We start from the raw sequence: 20511 nt of genomic DNA, 5'->3' as shown, positions 1-20511 counted from the left end.
TTACAGTTAGTTGCAAATGATGTAGCGGTTTTTCCCTTTCATTTAGAGGTGGGGATTGGCGCGCATAGATATGCTCACAGACACAGTTACAAAAATAATAGACACACATGGAACAGAAAGATGCAAACACGTTCACTTGGCATGGATTTATTTATGTTAGTTGTTTTTTTGGCTTGGGTTACGCAGATTCTGCATAGTTGCTGTTTGCAGACAATGGACGTCACAAGAGAGAGAAGAGGATTATTTGCGGTTCGAATTAACTTTAAATCTTATGTGCAAAACTCAAAACTCTTGGAAGAGTATCAAACCAAAAGTAATACAAAACGAAACAACCAAAATGACCAAAGGAGTAAAAAGTAATATCGAAATTTGCGTTATACGAGAGCAGTTGAATCTAAATTAACGTGTGTTTTCTATTAAACTAAAACTACTTTATAGCAAATAAAGTGTTTTTATTTAACTAAAAATCTAGAAAACCTATAAAAATCGTAGCCCAAAAAAATTACAAGGCAACAAATAAGTAAACTTTAGTAGAATAAATTTCCTCCAATCATTATTTATGTGTATGTGAATATTTTTTAATTGCGTTGACATTATTTTTTACACAATGAGTATTAACATCAATCCCTTAATTTATTTTCTCTCTTTCCGTTTTCTGTTGTAAAAAGAAAAAAACTAATAATTGAAATTTAAGGTTTTGTTGAAGTCTTACAATGCTGTTTATTGTTTTTTTTTGTGATTTGGATTGTGTTGTGTGACTTTTTAGAATGTTTCAAAATTCAGATACATTGCTTTAAAGGCGTTAATTACGAATCTCAGTTATTTTGAATCAATTAAAAAAGTCCAAAATTTAATTTAGTGTAAGTAAAATACTATGGACATTTCAATCAATTTTGTTCAAAACATTTTTAAATACAAACACGAAAAAAACTTTGTTTTGCAACTTGATCAAAATTATTCATAGATTATACATTCAAGGTTTTAAACGTATTTTTCTCTTGCCTTCAGTTGTTTTTTTTTTCGTAAAAAATATTTAATAATGTTTTCAATTTTAATTTTTAATTTGTAAAACGATTCTAGTCCAAAATTGGATATTTATTGATATTTTTCATCGCTGGTTTTATATGGTAACGTCACCATCGATTGTGGAATTTTATGAATGTAAAAATGATTTGATTAAAAACTGATGTTGCTAGTGATTCTTAATAATTTTGATCAAAATTTAACTTAGGCACCGAATCAAAAAAATAAAAATAAAATATGAATAAGTTCTCAACAATACATACAATCATTTAATACAAATATATTGAGCATACGGGCAATCTGACAAACGACTTCCATCAAAATTGTTCATTTTTTTGGAATACCACGCGTCTCCATCAAACATCTCAAATTTTTATTGCTGTTTGGAGATGGGATAGGGGGTAGGGTGAACTGTCATTTATGTATCAATGTAACATTTCTTGGAAAAAGATTATTTCAGCAGTCCAAAATATTTATTATTTTACCGCAGTCATGTAAAAACTATAAAACGCGTTTATTTTTTCGAAATACCTACTTGATATGGCTAAAATAGCTTATTTTTCATTATGTACTACAACACATCTTGATGATATTTTTGAACTTATGTTTTTACAGAACTCTAAAGGTTGAAAAAACAAAAACCGTATGGATTATCTTCAACAATATTATTGAACCATAGAAGCCAGTTAAATCAAATGATCAGTGAAGTTGACCGATCAACTTTTTTTTTTTAATTTAATTTAGTATTTTGAATAATTTAAGAAATTTATAAAAGTGAGGAAAATGGTTGGTAAGAGCCATGATTCTAAAGAATCGTTTTAACAGTTTCTAATAAAGCTAGAAGGATCGCCGATTCAAATGTGATGGATCGCATGTTTGATTCATGCCAAAGTAGTTAATTCATTCTTAAAAGCCACTCAACACAAACCACAGAGCTCACGTGTCACCGTAGTATGTCGCACTTGGTGTTGTGGAACGTTAAAAAGGTTCCTCCGTTCAGCACGAGTAAAAGGTGGAGAGAGAGTTTGAAACTGCTCGCTACGCGAAAGGATCATAATAAAGAAAATTTATTCGTTTGTGGCATAAACTAAGAGAGAGGCAGAGAGAGAGAGAGAGAGCCAACAGAAACAGATGTGTACAGTTAAACCTCGTATAAGAGCACCTCGCATATGCAACTTTGCATATACGAGTCATTCCACCTGATTCGGTTTTGTCGCATGAGTTGCATATGCGAGGTACAGGGCTTATGGGATTTTGGCTATATGGGAGACATGGGCTATATTTTTATAAAAAATCAACTAAACTATACAAATTTATAGTGTTTTGGAATCGTTATGAAGTCAGCTATACAGCTACACCAAATTTACATGGTTTACGATGTTCTAGATCATCCGAAACTTCGTCAAGTTAAGGCCTATGTGTTCAACGCCGTACAAGTATGAGGTAGGCGATTTGACTGTGGTTTTTGATCACAGATCATATCCGGATAGCCTCAGGGAGGTTCAGGGACTAGTCTACCGATATGTATTGATGTTCTGGGTCTTCTGTAGAGTCCCGGGAGGTACGTCCGATGGGTCTACCGCCCTAACACGGCAGAGGTCGGTAGTTTTAGAACTCAGATCATATCCGGATAGCCTCAGGGAGGTTGAGGGACTAGTCTACTGGTATGTGGTGATGTTCTGGGTCTTCTGTAGAGTCCCGGGAGGTACGACCGATGGGTCTACCGCCGTAACACGGCAGAGGTCGGTGTTTTTTGACCTCAGATCATATCCAGATAGCCTCAGGGAGGTTCAGGGACTAGTCTACCGATATGTGGAAATGTTCTGGGTCTTCTGTGGAGTCCCGAGAGCTACGCCTGAAGGGTCTACCGCCGTAATAAGGCAGAGGTCGATGGTTTTTGGCCTTAGATTATATCCAGATAGACTCAGGGAGGTTCAGGGACAAGTCTACCGATATGTGGAGATGTTCTGGGTCTTCTATAGAGTCCCGGGAGTTACGACCGACGGGTCTACTGCCGTAACAAAGCAGAGGTCGATGGTTCTTGACCTTAGATAATATCCAGATAGCCTCAGGGAGGTTCAGGGACTAGTCTACCGGTATGTGGTGATGTTCTGAGTCTTCTGTAGAGTCCCGGGAGGTACGACCGATGGGTCTACCGCCGTAACACGGCAGAGGTCGGTGTTTTTTGACCTCAGATCATATCCAGATAGCTTCAGGGAGGTTCAGGGACTAGTCTACCGATATGTGGAAATGTTCTGGGTCTTCTGTGGAGTCCCGAGAGCTACGCCTGAAGGGTCTACCGCCGTAATAAGGCAGAGGTCGATGGTTTTTGGCCTTAGATTATATTCAGATAGACTCAGGGAGGTTCAGGGACTAGTCTACCGATATGTGGAGATGTTCTGGGTCTTCTATAGAGTCCCGGGAGTTACGACCGACGGGTCTACCGCCGTAACAAAGCAGAGGTCGATGGTTTTTGACCTTAGATAATATCCAGATAGACTTTGGGAGGTTCAGGGACTAGTCTACCGATATGTGGAGATGTTCTGGGTCTTCTATAGAGTCCCGGGAGTTACGACCGACGAGTTTACCGCCGTAACAAAGCAGAGGTCGATGGTTTTTGACCTTAGATAATATCCAGATAGCCTCAGGGAGGTTCAGGGACTAGTCTACCGGTATGTGGTGATGTTCTGGGTCTCCTGTAGAGTCCCGGGAGGTACGACCGATAGGTCTACCGCCGTAATACGGCAGAGGTCGGTGTTTTTTGGCCTTAGATTTTATCCAGATAGACTCAGGGAGGTTCAGGGACTAGTCTACCGATGTTTGGTATTATTCTGGGTCTTCTGTAGAGTCCCGGGAGTAACGGTCAATGGGTCTACAGCCGTAACTAGTCTACCGATATGTGGTGATGTTCTGGGTGTTTTGTAAAATTTCGGGAGCTACGGCCGTTGGGTCTACCACCGTAACAAGATAGAGGTCGGAGGTTTTTGACCTCAGATCATATCCGGAACGCCTCAGGAAGTTATACCGAAAGGTGGTCCCGGGGGGACAAGGGCACGGCGTTCAAGGACTGGTTTAGTGGGTCGGGAAAACTCTTTATTGTTTTCCCAACCCCACACTACCTGAGAAATGAATTCTCAGGTGTCTGGTAGTAGATTCCGACCTTGTAAAAAAAAGGAGGTTCTGGGGCTAGTCTACCGATATGATAGGTCTTTTGCAAGATCCCGGGAGTTACGGCCGATGGGTCTACCGCCGTAACAAGATATAGGTTTGTGGTTTTTGATCTCAGATCGCATCCGAATAGCCTCAGGGCCGTTTCTTCCGGGACTCTACAGAAGACCCAGAAGATCATAACACATCGGTAGACTAGTCCCTGAACCGTCCTGAGGCTATCCGGATATGATCTAAGATCAAAATCCAGTGACCTCTGCCTTATTTCGGCGGTAAACCCATTGACCGTAACTCCTGGGACTCTACAGAAGACCCAGAACATCACCACACATCTGTAGACTAGTCCCTTAATCTCCCTGAGGCTATCTGGATATGATCTTAGGTCAAAATCCACCGACCTCTGCCATGCTACGGCGGTAGACCCATTGACCGTAATTCCCGGGACTCTACAGAAGACCCAGAACATCACCACATATCGGTAGACTAGTCCATGAACCTTCCTGAGGCTATCCGGATATGATCTGAGGTCAAAAACCTCCGAGGCTATCCGGATATGATCTAAGATCAAAATCCAGTGACCTCTGCCTTATTTCGGCGGTAAACCCATTGACCGTAACTCCTGGGACTCTACAGAAGACCCAGAACATCACCACACATCTGTAGACTAGTCCCCTAATCTCCCTGAGGCTATCTGGATATGATCTTAGGTCAAAATCCACCGACTTCTGCCTTGTTACGGCGGTAGACCCATTGACCGTAGCTCCCAGGACTTTACAGAAGACCCAGCACATTACCAGAAGTCGGTAGACTAGTCCCTGAACCACCCTGAGGTTATCTGGATATGATCTGGAGTCAAAAACCTCCGACCTCTGCCTTGTTACGGCAGTAGATCCATTGACCGTAGCTCTAGGGACTTTACAGAAGACCCAGCACATTACCAGAAATCGGTAGACTAGTCCCTGAACCTCCTTTTTTTTCGGCTATCCGGATATGAACTGAGGTCGAAAACCTCCGACCTCTATCTTGTTGCGGTGGTAGAGCCATCGGCCGTTACTCCTGGGACTCTACAGAAGACCCAAAAAATGACCACACATCGGTAGACTAGTCCCTGAACCACCCTGAGGCTATCCGAATATGATCTGAGGTCAAAAACTTCTGACCTGTATCTTGTTACGGTGGTAGACCCATCGGTCGTTACTCCGGGACTCTACAGGAGACCCAGAACATCACCACATATCGGTAGACTAGTCCTTGAACCTCCTGAGGCTATCCGGATATGATCTGAGGTCAAAAACCACCGACCTCTGCCGTGTTACGTCAGTAGACCCATCGGACACAGCTCCCGGGACTCTACAGAAGACCCAGAACATCACCACATATCGGTAGACTAGTCCCTGAACCTCCTTGAGGCTATCTGGATATTATCTAAGGTCAAAAACCATCGACCTCTGCTTTGTTACGGCGGTAGACCCGTCGGTCGTAACTCCCGGGGCTCTATAGAAGACCCAGAACATCTCCACATATCGGTAGACTAGTCCCTGAACCTCCCTGAGTCTATCTGGATATAATCTAAGGTCAAAAACCATCGACCTCTGCCTTTTTACGGCGGTAGACACTTCAGGCGTAGCTCCCGGGACTCCACAGAAGACCCAGAACATTTCCAAATTTCGGTAGACTAGTCCCTGAACCTCCCTGAGGCTATCTGGATATAATCTGAGGTCAAAAACATCTGACCTCTATCTTCTTACGGTGGTAGACCCATCGGCCGTAACTCCCGGGACTCTACAGAAGACCCAGAACATCACCCTATATCGGTAGACTAGTCCCTGAACCTCCCTGAGGCTATCCGGATATGATCTGAGGTAAAAAACCACCGACCTCTACCGTGTTTCGGCAGTAGACCCTTCAGAGTACCTCCCGGGACTCTACAGACGACCCAGAACATCACCACATACCGGTAGACTAGTCCCCGAACCTCCCTGAGGCTATCCGGATATGATCTGAGGTCTAAAACTACCGACCTCTGCCGTGTTACGGCGGTAGACCCATCGGTCGTAACTACCGGGACTCTACAGAAGACCCAGAACATCACCACATATCGGTAGACTAGTCCCTGAACCTCCCTGAGGTTATCCGGATATGACCTGTGGTCAAAAACCACAGTCAAATCGCCTACCTCATACTTGTACTGCGTTGAACACATAGGCCTTAACTTGACGAAGTTTCGGATGACCTAGAACATCGTAAACCATGTCAATTTGGTGTAGCTGTAAAGCTGACTTCATAACGATTCCAAAACACTATAAATTTGTATAGTTTAGTTGATTTTTTATAAAAATATAGCCCATGTCTCCCATATAGCCAAAATCCCATAAGCCCTGTACCTCGCATATGCGTGCTTCGCATAAGAAACCCCCATATGAGGTGCATATGCGAGGTTTAACTGTATATAAATCTGAATATATATGAAAATAATGTGAAAATAAAACAAAGTCATAAGCTTGCCTGGAAAATTAGCAGCCAGTATTTTTCACTATAGTTTTCAGAGTTCATTCTATCACGACTACGGGTGCAGAGAAATAAAAAATAAAGAAAAAAAAACGAGCACAAGGCCGCTAGTAGTATACTAAACCGAGCTTAGGATGAATTTAAAATTTGATTTCTAATTCACTAATTAACCTACAAAACAAAACACAAAACTGAAAATATGCATAACGCGGGGCGCGCGCGCTCGGCAACGAGGGAATATGAAGCAAAGTTCAGAAGACAACACTCGTTTTTGAGTGCCTGGCTGGCAGGCTTGAGAGAAAATTTCAGGAAAAATGTGGGAGGGGGTTGGATGCTAATGCAACTGTATGCAAATCAGAGGGTTGAAGTAAATGGGTTTGGTTAACGGGACTTGAGAGAAAACGAAACAGACTGAGGGGGGCTGTTTTGAGGAAAAGCTTTTGGAAGAAGGGGCACTAATTGGGTTACTGCTTTTAAAGTGGCTCTATCAGCACTGCTGTCAACTGGTTGAAAATAATCTACTCAATCACGAAAGAGAATGGCTGGAGAGGTTGTATCTGTTGGATCAATAGCAGACGGCTTAGCAGGAGCAGCAAGTTATTGGGATTAACCCGTTGAACCTTAAACGTTCTACCTCGGGCTAAAGAGAGACTTTTGTGAGGAGGAAAAATAAATGCAATGTACTGCAGTTGAGATGTGAGTTGTTTGTGAAAATTCAATTAAACTTTGGCTGTTTTGAGGCAGCTACAAACTTGAGCCAATATTATCGGGTATTGTGTGAAAAGCAGTTTTCCAGACAGTCTGAAGGTTCGATAGGGAAGGAAGCCCGCTAGACAGGTGTAAAGTGGGGGTTTCAGGTACGCTTGATTCAAAAATGATTGATTGAAAGTTTGAAACATGCAAACGAGTTCAGAATCAAATTATTTAGAAGTTCACTTTTAAGTTTAGCTGGATATAATTTGTTTGTGTACTGAGGTGTATTGTGTTTGTATTTCAATCATTATTTTATGTTTCGATTTAATTACAGTCTAGAGCAATTCTCTGAGATTTCGGTCATTCGATTATTTCTGTATTTTTTAATCCGGCTGAAACTTTTTTGGTGCCTTCGGTATGCCCAAAGAAGTCATTTTGCATCATTAGTTTGTCCATATAATTTTCCATACAAATTTGGCAGCTGTCCATACAAAAATGATATGTGAAAATTCAAAAATCTGTATCTTTTGAAGGAATTTTTTGATCGATTTGGTGTCTTCGGCAAAGTTGGAGGTATGGATATGGACTACACTGAAAAAAAATTATACACGGTAAAAAAAAATTTGGTGATTTTTAATTTAACTTTTTGTCACTAAAACTTGATTTGCAAAAAAACACTATTTTTAATTTTTTTTATTTTTTGATATGTTTTAGAGGACATAAAATGCCAACTTTTCAGAAATTTCCAGAATGGGCAAAAAATCTTTGACCGAGTTATGATTTTTTGAATCAATACAGATTTTTTCAAAAAATCGAAATATTGATCGCAAAAATTTTTCAACTTCAATATTCGATGTAAAATTGAATTTGGAATCATAAAGTACTTTAGTGAATTTTTTATAAAGTGCACCGTTTTCAAGTTATAACCAATTTTAGGTAACTTTTTTTAGTCGCAGTCAGTTTTTAAATTTGTGCCCATGTTTGCCCATCTTTGAAAAAATATTTTGAAAAGCTGAGAAAATTCTCTATATTTTGCTTTATTGAACTTTGTTGATACGACCCATATTTGCTGAGATATTGCCATGCAAAGGTTAAAAAACAGGAAAATTGATGTTTTCTAAGTCTCACCCAAATAACCCACCATTTTCTAATGTCGATATCTAAGCAACTATAGGTCCGATTTACAATGTTAATATATGAAACATTCGTGAAATTTTCCGATCTTTTCGAAAAAAATATTTTCAAAAATTTTAAATCAAGACTAACATTTCAAACGGGCCAAACATTCAATATAACGCCCATTTGAATTGTTAGTCGTGATTTTAAATTTTCGAAAAGATCGGAAAATTTCACGAATGTTTCATATATTAACATTGTAAATCGGACCTATAGTTGCTGAGATATCGACATTAGAAAATGGTGGGTTATTTGGGTGAGACTTAGAAAACATCAATTTTCCTGTTTTTTAACCTTTGCATGGCAATATCTCAGCAAATATGGGTCGTATCAACAAAGTTCAATAAAGCAAAATATAGAGAATTTTCTCAGCTTTTCAAAAATATTTTTTTCAAAGATGGGCAAACATGGGCACTAATTTTAAAAAATGAAAAACTGCGACTATTTTCAAAAAAGTTACCTAAAATTGGTTATAACTTGAAACAGTGCACTTTATCAAAAATTCACTGAAGAACTTTTTGATTGCAAATTCAATTTTACATCGAAAAATGACGTTGAAAAATTTTTGCGATCAATATTTCGATTTTTTGAAAAAAAAACTGTATTGATTCAAAAAATTATAACTCGGTCAAAGATTTTTTGCCCATTCTGGAAATTTCGGAAAAGTTGGCATTTTATGTCCTCTAAAACATATAAAAAAATAAAAAAAATTAAAAATAGTGTTTTTTGCAAATCAAGTTTTAGTGACAAAAAGTTAAATTAAAAATCACCAAATTTTTTTTTACCGTGTATAATTTTTTTTCAGTGTAGTCCATATCCATACCTACAACTTTGCCGAAGACACCAAATCGATCAAAAAATTCCTTCAAAAGATACTGATTTTTGAATTTTCACATATCATTTTTGTATGGACAGCTGCCAAATTTGTATGGAAAATTATATGGACAAACTAATGATGCAAAATGACTTCTTTGGGCATACCGAAGGCACCAAAAAAGTTTCGGCCGGATTAAAAAATACAAAAATTAAAATTAAAGAAAAAAGACCGATTCCGTAGAGAACTGCTCTCTACTCGAATAACTGAACATTTGAACAAAGGCCAATACCAACAAAAAATCCCAACAAATTTTGAGCTCTCATGTCTCGCATCAAAATATAAAATATAATGCTTTTCTTGTGGATTTTTTCTCAAAAAGTCATTGAACAGCTGTCAACCTTATCTGATTCCGTTTTATTTAAGTGCATTTATAAATTCCCTCAAAAATTTTGCCGCTCAACGATTCTTTGCAATCAATATTCTTCGTTCACGTCGAAATAATATTTATTTGCCAAATGTTAGTTTATTCTCCGTATCATACCACAGGTGTCGACGTTCGCTGAATTATCAATAAACAATCCACTTAATAGATCACATCCAGTTTTACGCACAGGCCTCCTGTATTAAGATCCACTCGGAGCAGCACGATCGTACCATATCGTTTCCGATTTCCTCGAGCTTGAATTGTCCATTTCTAAACAAAGATTGTTAGCCCTCGACTAAAATTATTTTTTCTGTTAAATTTTATGTTTTTCTTTTACTTTTTTGTTTAAGTAGAACTAAAACCCATAAAAAAGATTGATAGATAAAAATTGAAATTATTTAATGATATGAAACCTACAATAATTGAAAATTAGATTTCCAAAAATTTTAAAAATAATTGACAGCAGAGGGTTAACGGAATTTGTTCAGCAAAAAACCGAAAGAAATTAAACCGCTTGAGAATGGCTCAGCTAGGGATCGATTTGTGTTGGCCGCGCCACCGCCCTGGGGGCCGTTAGTGTCGGCAGATAAAATAAATAATTATTGTTGTCCGTGATGGCGGGGGAGCAGAAAGGAACCCGCTAATGGGTCGATGAAATTGTTTACAAATACTGGCGGACTGGAAGTGTTTCAATGTCTTCCAAATGGTGCTAGATTGCGGGATGGGGCGAGGATTGTTTGTTTACGCGCATTTTGCTGAAAAAAAAGTTTGGTTTGTTGATATTTGGAACGAGCTGAAGATTGTGCCGCTAACAATTCGCTCAATTGATTGCTAATTAAAGTAAATTACATTGTAATCGGATATCAAAACTAAAAGTGCAATTAAATTTCTATAACCTATTTTTAACTGGTGCGAAAAAAAGATCCTAACGAGCACAACAAGAGTATAAAAATACGACAAACAATTCTTTTCATTCCTGAGAATTGCATTGCTTGTACTTAAGCAAGCATGTCGTTCTAAGTTACAGTCGTTGTGCGGCTTCCTGTGGTTTCCAAGTTGTCACCTTAATGCTCTTTTAACGCAATTGTTATTGGGTAATTCTCTACCAACCTGAAACGGTCTGAAACGGTGCTGAGATAGAAGTTTGGTGTCAAAGGGACTTTTATAAACAATTTGATGGCGTACTCAGAATTCCGAAAAAAGTATTTTTCATCGAAATAAACACTAAAAAAGTTTTAAAAATTCTCCCATTTTCCGTTACTAGACTATAAAAATTTTTGGAACATTTCATTTTATGGGAAATTTAATGTTCTTTTCGAATCTCTATTGACCCAGAAGGGTCATTTTTTTCATGTAGAACAAAATTTTTTATTTTAAAATTTCGTGATTTTTCTAACTTTGCAGGGTTATGTTTTAGAGTGTGACAATGTTCTACAAAGTTGTAGAGCAGACAATTACAATAATTTTGATGTATAGACATAAGGGGTTTGCATAAAAACATCACGAGTTATTGCGATTATACGAAAAAAAGTTTTGAAAAAGTTACTTTTTTCGTTTCTCTTTGTTTCGTCGTCCGTGTCTGGTGTCTGACGACCAAATTTTTCAAATCTTTTTTTCGTAAAATCGCAATAACTCGTGATGTTTATTAGCAAACCCCTTTTGTTTGTATATCAAAATTTTTGTAATTGTCTGCTCTACAATTTTGTAGAACATTGTTACACTCTAAAAAATAACCCTGCAAAGTTACAAAAAACACGAAATTTTAAAATGAAAAATTTTGTTCTAAATGAAAAAATGACCCTTCTGGATCAATGAAGATTCGAAAAGAACATTAAATTTCCCATAAAATGACATGTTCCAAAAATTTTTACAGTAAAGTAACGGAAACTGGGAGAATTTTTTAAACATTTTTAGTGTTTTTTTCGATGAAAAATACGTTTTTTCGGAATTCTGAGTATGCCATCAAATCGGGCGTCTAATTTTACATAAAAGTCCCTTTGACTCCAAATTTCTATCTCATCACCGTTTCAGGCTGCAAATTATTGAAAAACACCTCTTTTTTCGCATGTTCAAAAATGGAAGGGGTCGTACCGCCCCTCCGTCTCGAGATATCAAAAAACGAACCTCGGATTCGTGATCAGGGACAAAAGTTACCCCTTAGGACAAAGTTTCACGCAAATCGAAAAGGGGTCGGGGCAACTGCTGTGTGAGTTGGCGGAGAATTACCCTATTCATAATATTTTTTAAAAACTAACTTAATCCACCTATGTGGTTGGTGCCTTCCTCACTCTTTTCCAACAATGGGTGATATGTGATATGATGGGTTTGGACACAAATTTCGTCTAATTTCGTTAAGTTCCGGAATACAAAAAAACACACATATCACTCAAGGGCTCATAAGTTGCATCATAAGTGGTCATAGCTTGAGGCAGGGTTGCCAGATTTTCAATGTTTTAGGCTCGTTGGAAAGGTCTTTTGACTACCTAACCAACGATGGGTCGGATGATGGATCCGGACATTGTTTACATACATTTAAGTGAGATCCGGCTACAAAAAAAGTGCATAAATATCACTTAAGTGGTCAGAACTCGAGACAGGGTTGCCAGATCTTCAATGTTTTAGGCTCGTTGGAAAGGTCTTTTGACTACCTAACCAACGATGGGTCGGATGATGGATCCGGACATTGTTTACATACATTTAAGTGAGATCCGGCTACAAAAAAAGTGCATAAATATCACTTAAGTGGTCAGAACTCGAGACAGGGTTGCCAGATCTTCAATGTTTTATACTCGTTGGAAAGGTCTTTTGATTACCTAACCAACGATGGGTTGGATGATGGATCCGGACATTGTTTACATACATTTAAGCGAGATCCGGCTACAAAAATAGTGCATAAATATCACTTAAGTGGTCAGAACTCGAGACAGGGTTGCCAGATCTTCAATGTTTTAGGCTCGTTGGAAAGGTCTTTCGATTACCCAACCAACGATGGGTCGGATGACGGATCCGGACATTGTTTACATACATTGTTTACATACATTTAAGTGAGATCCGGCTACAAAAAAGTACATAAATATCACTAATGTGGTCAGAACTCGAGACAGGGTTGCCAGATCTTCAATATTTTAGACTCGTTGGAAAGGTCTTTCGATTAACTAACCAACGATGGGTTGGATGATGGATCCGGACATTGTTTACATACATTTAAGTGAGATCCGGCTACAAAAAAGTACATAAATATCACTAAAGTGGTCAGAACTCGAGACAGGGTTGCCAGATCTTCAATGTTTTAGACTCGTTGGAAAGGTCTTTCGATTACCTAACCAACGCTGGGTCGGATGATGGATCCGGACATAGTTTACATACATTTAAGTGAGATCCGGCTACAAAAAAGTACATAAATATCACTAAAGTGGTCAGAACTCGAGACAGGGTTGCCAGATCTTCAATGTTTTAGACTCGTTGGAAAGGTCTTGCGATAACCTAACCAACGATGGGTTGGATGATGGATCCGGACATTGTTTACATACATTTAAGTGAGATCCGGTTACAAAAAAGTACATAAATATCACTTAAGTGGTCAGAACTCGAGACAGGGTTGCCAGATCTTCAATGTTTTAGACTCGTTGGAAAGGTCTTTCGATTACCTAACCAACGATGGGTCGGATGATAGATCCGGACATTGTTTACATACATTTAAGTGAGATCCGGCTACAAAAAAGTACATAAATATCACTAAAGTGGTCAGAACTCGAGACAGGGTTGCCAGATCTTCAATGTTTTGGATTCGTTGGAAAGGTCTTTCAATTACCTATTCAACGATGTATATAATGATGATGTTTGGTTCAGTTTACTGCCATTTATTCAACTTCCAAAAATATGCGAAAACACATTTTTATACATAACTTTTGAACTACTTATCGAAACTTCAAACAATACAATAGCACCGTATGGGACCCTAAACCAAGTCGAATGCAACTGGTTTGGTCAAAATCGGTTCAGCCAGTGCTGAGAAAACTGCGTGACATTATTGGTCACATACACACACACATACACACACACATACACACACACATACACACACACATACACACACACATACACACACACATACACACACACATACACACACACATACACACAGACATTTGTTCAGTTTTCGATTCTGAGTCGATATGTATACATCATGGTGGGTTTTCGAGCTTTAAATAAAAAGTTCAATTTTAGAGCAGGATTATAGCCTTACCTCAGTGAGGAAGGCAAAACACAGTTTGAATAACATATCTTGTCTCCAATTCAAGTTCATTTTTAATTTACTGTTAGAAGAACGATCCAGCGATCCTAAAATAAATCAATTTGGTAGATTTTTTTGTAAAGAGTTCCGATAGCATAACGTTGACGAGCTATGTTTTTGATGTACGCTGTGACACACGAAAGTGGTTCTCAACATCGTGTTTCAGGTATGTAGTGAACACGGCTAGTTAATTTCTGAGTACGCATGCCTACTTCAAAATGTAAATGGTAACTTCAATGCATAACTCATTGTAGCGTTAAAAATAACTTGTGACATGATTTAAAGATTTTCGTTTTCTTTTCAAGTCTTTCTGTAGTTTGGGGAAGCCTTTGAAAACATCTTCAAGTTTAATTAAAGCGTATTGTGAAACAAAATGTTTAACTTTTGCTACATTTTTACCTGAAATCCTTTTACTAAGTTGCAGTTTCTTTGTAATATGATATGGGAATAGGATATCAAAGCACTGCTGTTGGCAAAAAAAAACGTGACCAGACCAAGCTTTGAAAACACCACATGGGCGTCAATTTAATTAGTGAGCTCAGACGAGCCTAGCGGGACCCATATAGGACCAATTTCCTTGACATTTTTAATAACCAATAAAAAAAAAGTCGAGTCATTACTTGGCAGGGACGTAAAACTTTGCGTGACCAATTAGCACCTGTTGAACTACCTGGTTGCAAATATGTTGACATGCAAATTATACAATTAACTCTAGTGCTGTAAAAGTGAAAACTTCAATAACTTGTTTGGGAAATGCTGCTTTAATCCGTTGTTTGTAAGTGAATGAAATAATTCGTTTTAAATAATTCCTTTACTTAAGCTAGGCAGCAGGCCTGGCCGAATGGTTAAGCTACCCGCTTAGTAAGCGGAAGATCATGGGTTCCATTCCCATCTGCTCCACCCTTCCATCGGATTGGAAAGTAAAACGTTGGTCCCGGTGGAATCGCTTGGAGTTAACATTAGGTTTGTGTGCTCTCCCCATTCAAGCATTTGGACCTTTAGGTGCGAGCAGAAACTTGCAATAGAGACCACAACAGACCTGGGGGTCGTTTATGTGGATGGTTTGATTTTTGATTGAAGCTAGTTTAATTTTTTTCAACTTTGTGGGTTAATTCACTATTTTTGAGTGTTCATGTATAAATAACACGTATGAAATATGCAAATCTGTCTTGTGAATTGTTTCAAATTGATTAGACAAATCGTTCTCAAAATATAGGAAAGCTGTCAAAGTGGTACGTAGACTTTTCTGGTTGAAACAATAGTCCAACATGTATTCGTGAGTCACAAGAAACGTACATAAAACGTTATGACCAATCAAATTAAAATCTTAGCATGTGATTTTTTCTGATTTCTTGAATAAAACATAATGAAAACTGATATTTACTCGCCGTTAAGCTGAATTAATAATTTAGAAAACGTTTTAAATATGAGGATCCACTGTATTTTTTATACTTTTTTGAAGAAGAAATCTATGTGTTATTGATTTTTTTTCAAGCTTATTAGATATTTTTCGAATTGGTGGATTTGCACTCAATTTGAATCAAATTTCGATTTGGTTGTTTCGTTTTGTTAAAACATATATCCCATAATTGTTTGAGTGTCATCGGGTATTTGTTATTGTTGAGTGTTGGTTTTATAGTTGATTTTATTGGAGCACGATACAGCAAGCAAACGGAAAAGCGAATAAGAGCACACTAAGACACATAGATAAGCAAGCACAATTATACACATCGACCAAAGCGTTGGGAACACTTAACGAAAAGGCACAGCTAATTGCGAGAATGGAAATGGATTTTACAAGGCGATTTGCTGGAAAAGCTCTGTATGTACAGTGTTGTGAAGTTGTTCTAAAAATAAATAAAATATGTACAACGTAAAGCTAAACTTTGAACATGTGTAAGGATTGGTGAGGCAAAGAAAATCAAAATCTTTAATTAATTTTTTTTTCTTCAGATTATTAATTTAGCTTTCCCGAATGTTGTCAACTATGTGAAAAAATCAATTATTTCTATTGATGGCAACAGTCGAGTTTTTGAATTCATGAGCTTCCCTGTGCGAGAGATGTATCTGCAGCAGGGAATTGCAAGAGGGGCCTCAACCTTAAGTTATACCTACACGAAACGAGAGCCCTCGCGAGGGGGAGGGGACTATCTCGTCAACAAACTATAGAACATATCGGGGGGGAGGTGTTTATTTTTTAAGGGAAGGCTTTTCAGCACTTTTGTCGTCTACTGCGAGTGAATTTTGATTTTTCTTTGGTGTCTTGCGAGATTTGTCTGATGAGGTATTGAAAAGTTTTTTTTTGTAAACTCTTAGAACTCATCATACTGAATCTCGCTTTTAATGAGTTTATGTGTGTAATTGATGTGTTGGAACGTATTAGCCACAGGGAAAATGTACGATTTGTCTTAACGACAGCTAGGGTACATTTTTACTTGGTTTCTACGTTTGCAAGTGGAATCTATGAAAATCAACAAGAAACGAAAAGGGAGAGAATAGTTTCTTATCTTTTTTTTTGGAAAAAAGTTTTTGAAATTTTTGTAACATCACATCAAACACAAAGAAATGAACTTTCCAATGAACACACACAGTGGTATTGGTTGCACTAGGTAATGTATATCTAATATAGTTTCTGAGAAAAAAGGGTTACCAATCATACAAACAAGGAATGCCAAAATGTGAATGTTTGTGAAACAATTCAACACACCAAAACATGAAACAATGAAACATACCAATGAGAGAGAAGGATGCAGTTTTGTTTTGCTAGGGCACAAATGTAAGAAACGCATGTAGTACAGTTCTAGTGTGTAGCTACTTTGGAAAGAAATTAAAAAAAAAAAAAATCATACAAAAACCAAGGAATGTCCCTGATTGGGTAAGCTTTATGAACGTAATAATTTTGGGCGACAAACATAAAACAGAACGAAATTTACCGAAACAATGGGTTGACAAAAGAGTTAAACAAAACTTGTTTTTAAAAAAGACAAAATTTTGTTATCAGTGCACAAGAACGTTGGTGGGTTCATTATGAAGAGATGGTTCCTTTCGACGGTAGACGATTTATCGAGGAAAGAAACTTTCAGAGAAACTTTGAGGGAACGTGACAAGATCCGATGCCGCCGGGACGGAGAAAGAGAGATGTACCCCGCAGCTTTGCGGGAAACCGAGCTCGGGGAACTCAGCTGCCCGTGGGCCGTGGGTACTTCTCCCCGGATCTCAGGGTCGGTTTACTTTGAGAGTGATTTTTTTCATATCGAGGATTCTACAGCACGCCTGCCGCCTGGTTATATCGCATTTGCCCATTCCGACATAAACACTTAAATTTGGTATATATCTATCTTACAGTTTATTGCAAAGATTGGTATAAATTAGTTGTGATATTCGGTTGATGCGTTGTTAGTGGGTGGGTGAGTACACGTTTGAAAATGTAAAAGAAAGGCGCAATAGTACATTCAACATTTCAGCTGAACAACATTTGAGTGTGATGGTGTTGATGAAAAACGATAAAAACGATAAAGAACCAAAACGCGCGCGGCATGATTGATATCGAGAGCAAAATCCGTGTCCTCGTTGGATCTTGTAGGAAGCAGTTAATGTCCAACAACTGTACACGAATGTAGAGGCAGCAGCAGCATTTAGAGCTATGTTACCACTCATCACGACATCGCTGCTCGCTTCTTATTTTTTAAAGAATATATGTACGAAAAAAAACGATATGTGTACAAGAAACGACACGTATCTCAACACTTTGACGACATCAACCACCGAGAAGAGGACGATGAATGCTGGGTATGTGTGTGAAAGTAAGGGATTTCCCGAAGACCATAGACAAACGCTTTGGAGAGGTGTAGAATTTCCTAGGGTACAATTACAGACAAATAGACGTAAATCTTTGAACATGTTTATCGAAAATCCATCAATCACTCACCACTGATGTCACGCAACAGTCAAAGAGCTGAGGTGAATACAACATTATCGTGGTGAGTTGCCAATCATTAACTGGGACCGTTAGATTTTGAATTGATGGATTAAAAAGACACGTCTGTTTGTCTGTGGTAAAATGGTCTGTGGTAAGATGGAAATTCCACAACTCTCAACCGGTTGGTTTGTCGATCGTTTTCGACGAATGTATTGTTTGTGGTAATGTTAGTTGAAAAGTACGATAATTAGCAACAATGTTTACATTAAAATGTACTGTAAGTTGATCACCCAAAATAAAAGGGATGAGCCGAAAAACGAAGTTGTAAATAAATAAACGATTAATGTGGTTAACAATAAAAACAACAGATGGTACAACATAAAAGGAAAGTGGAATCAGCCGAAATAAAGCATGTCTGGTTGTGGAATTTAATTAGGGCAATTAATTCGGGAATCGTTCGTTCTGTGTCATATGAATTGGATTAGGTTGGTCAGGGTTAGGGTCGAACGTAAATGGTTGTAAAACAAAAAACAAGAGTCAAAACCGAAAAGACGCTTGAAACACAATCGAGAGAGCAAATCAAAATAATCCGAAGGGAAGAAACACGCTGAGGGGCTGAGGCAGAGTTTCGAGTAGTTTTTGGGGGTGGTGGAGGGGGGAGGACGTTTTGAAGAATATGAAGCGCTGACAGATCGGGAATATCAAAATCAAAACATAATAATTATCGCCGTAGCTTTTCTGGAGAGTGTTTTTGGGTGGGGGTAGGAACAGGGGATTGGAATATTGGGTATTGTGTAGGTGTGAACTTAAATGGCATAATTTTAAATAATAGGGACTTTCGTTGCAGTCTCCACGTAGTTGTCCAAGTCGGTGGGAAAAAGTACTGGTTCATTTGCGAGTTTTAAAAATAACAACTTAATAATGTGTAGCTTGGAGGTATGTGTGTATGTGTTCCATTTAGATACCTTGATTATATGTTTTGTAAGCTATTGGACCGTTACAATCATAATTCAAAAAATGATAAAAGGTGCACTGAGAACCAAGCGTCTCCATGGAGATATCTATGCTCAGATGTTAACTTTGTCTAACTTGAAATTTCAGAATAATTTCGAGTCAATAATAATTATTTGTGTTAATTTGTATAATTATTTATTTTAATTCTCGTTAAAATAGTAGCCACCAATCAATATTTTCGTGTTTGATTTTAACATATAAATTAAGCCACTGAATTGCGTGGCTGTTAAGAAAATAAATTGTAGCTTTGAGTAAAATGTATATTTGTTTGCTTTTTTTGCAGGGCCACAAAAGCTTAGCAGGGATTGGAACGATTTCAGAAATTGCGGTGGATTCGCTGGCAGTTTAAGGAAAAACACATTGGGCTAAACAAGCGATCATTGCGATTAAGAAAAGGGTCACAATTTGAAGAAACTAGCGGGAATTGTACACGGTTCTTGCTTCCTTGTAGAGGTGTTGTGTTGAAGTAACAGTGCAAAAGTGTTTGAACTTCTCAGGTGTTTTGTGTTGCTGTGTCTGATATCTTTTAAACTAAACAATGTGGCAAATTTCTTTGGAAGGTTACTTATAATTGATTGCAACATTGTTTATCTGTGCATTAATTTTACACAAAGTGTTGTGAAATTACCTTCTGAAGTATTGTGTGTAGTGTGCTTTGAAGTAAGTTTTTCTTTAACCAGTCTTTATAATGAAACTGAAGCTAATAACAACAATATTGTGTAAACCTCAGTGTTGTCACATTTTGCTACGCGATTTGAAAATTTTAACACTTGAATGTCACTCTGGCAGCGTGTGCCAAAATGCTACTGCACTTAATGCATAGCGAGTGCCAATTTGGGCTAAACAGCGAGAAAGGATTAAATCGTGCATCCTCAATCACCAATAATGGGGAGGAGGCCACCCAGGTTTATGTGCAATTCATGCAAATCACTTCACCAGAGTGCGTCCACTCTCCAATCGACAAAGTGATTCCCGAAGGGAGGGGGGGGGAAGGTGGGGGTTCACATTATCGAAATTAAGCTGATGCTGCGTGTTTTGCTGCACGAGCCCAAATATCAGGGTGAAAATATTTAATTTCGATAATCCTTATTAAATTACATCGAGTTCGGGTTCTAGTTCGGGTCTTGTTCGAGCGTCGAAATTGAAATTTCCTATCTGTTCAACAAGACCGGGCCTAGGAGCAGTGTTGCCAGCGGCAGCTATTCCGCTTTCTAAATGATTGCTTCTGGATCGTTGCCAGAGCTGAACACCAACTCTAATGGGCTGGCCGAGTTTTGTCCGGAAGACGACAGCAGCATGTGCTAGTCATCGTGCCCCCCTTTTCCCTCCTTGGGCCTGCCCCCGGGGGAAATAACAACTTTGGCAAAATGTGACAGATTGATTGTTTTCCTGCTGTAGTGTTTTTGTGTTATATGAGTGTGCCTCAAGAGTGAAGGAGAGTGAATCACAAAAATATACCGAAGAAAAAAAGGCCG

The 20511-nt window shown here is 38.3% G+C and overlaps 1 protein-coding gene across 1 annotated transcript in view; it reads right to left on the bottom strand.

Moving 5' to 3' along the window:
- The window catches only part of LOC6041987 (potassium voltage-gated channel protein Shab), a 76967-nt gene that overhangs the window by 43327 nt on the left and 13129 nt on the right, over positions 1-20511 (bottom strand).

Source organism: Culex quinquefasciatus, chromosome 3 (genome assembly GCF_015732765.1).
Source record: "Culex quinquefasciatus strain JHB chromosome 3, VPISU_Cqui_1.0_pri_paternal, whole genome shotgun sequence".
NCBI lineage: Eukaryota > Metazoa > Arthropoda > Insecta > Diptera > Culicidae > Culex > Culex quinquefasciatus.
Note: the sequence above shows the minus strand (reverse complement) of the source record. Positions and strands in the feature narration are given on the sequence as shown.